The 2,250-nt window shown below is 42.0% G+C and overlaps 1 protein-coding gene across 1 annotated transcript in view; it reads left to right on the top strand.

The window, feature by feature from the left end:
- Nucleotides 1–2,250, top strand: part of GTF3C1 (general transcription factor IIIC subunit 1) — a 31,316-nt gene that overhangs the window by 988 nt on the left and 28,078 nt on the right. The window lies entirely within an intron of this gene.

Below are 2,250 nucleotides of genomic sequence, written 5' to 3'. Positions count from 1 at the left end.
ATTACATAGGGGTTATTATTACTATACAGGACTTGTATAGCGCCAACATACATCACAGCGCTGTACATTACATAGGGGGTATTATTATTATACAGGACTTATATAGCGCCAACATATATCACAGCGCTGTACTTTACATAGGGGTTATTATTATTATTATACAGGACTTATATAGCGCCAACATATATCACAGCGCTGTACATTAAAAATGAAATTATTATTAAATAGGATTTATATACCGTAGCACCAACATATAACACAGCGGTGTACATTAAATAGGGGTTGCAAATGACATACACATACAGACAGTAAAAAAAAAAAAATACACTTACCTTCAATCACGCAGCGCAGTCGATCAGTCCGGAGGTCTCTTCCATCGGGCCCTGCGTTGTCCCGGCATCCATCTTCAGGCCGACGTTCAGGGTGCCGCCATGTTCTCTTTTTCTGGGTTCTTCTTATTACGTCACCCGACGCAGGCACACGATCGGGTGACGTAGTTGGGGAAAAAAACTTTTTATGAAATGAAAAGGTAAACATTTGCCAATCTCCTAGAAGTTTTTTTCCAACCTACATCACCTGATCTCGCGTCTGGGTCAGGTGACATAAGAAGAAGAGGATATGGCGGCGGTCGGAGACGGATGCCGGGACGATGAGGGACCAGATGGAAGACACCTCCGGACCGCTGCGGGATTGTCTATCCTTTTTTATGTAAAGTGAAAGTTCTGAGATTAGGTACGCTTTAATGTGTAATAAAATGTAGTTTTATTCAGTGTTGTCATTCCATTGGGGAGATTTTCCCTCACTTCCTGTGCTAGAGACTACAGGAAGTAAGTGGAAACTTCTCCAATGTCAGGGGAAATATTTGTTAGGTAGTTGTAATCTACACAAATATAAGAGATTTTACACCTCTCATTTTAGTTACCATTATAACCATTTTGAATATTTAAACATTTCTTACCGTTGTTGTTGTGATTAATAACCACCCGGGCGGTTAGCCCGACCTTGGTTCGGGGTAAGTAAACTTGCTACTATTGGTTACCCCGAACCACGGTCAGGCTAGCTAAAAATAGAAACGAGCGTTATATTTCAATCTGATTGTCATACAACATTGTATGACAATCGGATTACAACTGAAAAAAAATACTTACCCGGTCCCCGCAGCTCCTCCGGAGACGTCTTCTTTCTTCATCCGGTGTGTGCAGTGACCCCCCTTACAGCCGCTAAGTCACCTGATCTCACGCCTGCGCAGTGCCAGATTGAGTGACGTAGCAGGAAGACCAGAAAAGAAGACAGGAGATGGCGGCGCCTGGTGCTTCCTCTGCACTGGGACGAAGAGGAATCCCAGGACGACGCGGGAGGACCAGCACCCTCAAGGGATCTGCCATGACAGACAGATACAGACAGTGGCACAGGAGAAAGAGAGAACCCTGTCCCAAAGAGCTTACAATGTAGGAGGTGGGGAAGTAGCACACAATAGGAGGGGAGATATGTAGTGGTAGGAAGTAATGAGGGTTTAGTAGACAGAAGATGATGGGGTAAGCAAGTTTAAAAAAAATGGGTTTTGAGTGCTTTTTTAAATTAGCAGAAAGTAAAAGCAAGCCAAATAGGATGAGGAAGAGCCTTCCAGAGAGTTGGGGCAGCTCTAGAAAAGTCTTGGAGCCGTGCGTGTGATGGGGTTATGAGCGAGGAAGTCATTGTTCCTTAGAATCTTTAGAATGGGTAAAAACTTCAATATCCTAGATGTTGTTTTTTAAATGAATTGGTATACCATAAAATCTTGTTTTGGGTAGCCTAGGGAAAAGCTAAAATATTGCCCTCTTCCTGTTGTAGAAAGGCAACAGGAAGTGACAGAAAATTGCTTCAACTCTAACTCAGTTGTCACCATGACAGTTATCCCCGTTGGAATATACTGAAATATATATTTTTTAACTCTTGCTCTGGTGGCAACTATAACAGTAATGAATGTAAATACTGAAAAAAACAAAAGGGGTTTTGTCTAGATTGCAATCAAGTATATTTTACAATACGAGAGTGTCATATATTAACATAATAAAATATGTGAGTCTTTCCGGCGCCTATTTGAAGCAGCATGGGTTCGGGATGAGCGGTCTAGACATCATGCAACTACAAAATAAGGTTAACCGTATAGCACTTGAGCCATAAATGAAGGGTGAAACGGTATCTTCAGGGGTTCAGATAATAGATGGTTAGTCATATACAAAGGAAAGATATCTGATTGAAGAATGGGGG

This window comes from Pyxicephalus adspersus, chromosome 7 (genome assembly GCF_032062135.1).
Source record: "Pyxicephalus adspersus chromosome 7, UCB_Pads_2.0, whole genome shotgun sequence".
Taxonomy (NCBI): domain Eukaryota; kingdom Metazoa; phylum Chordata; class Amphibia; order Anura; family Pyxicephalidae; genus Pyxicephalus; species Pyxicephalus adspersus.
This window is presented reverse-complemented; position numbering and strand designations above follow the sequence as displayed.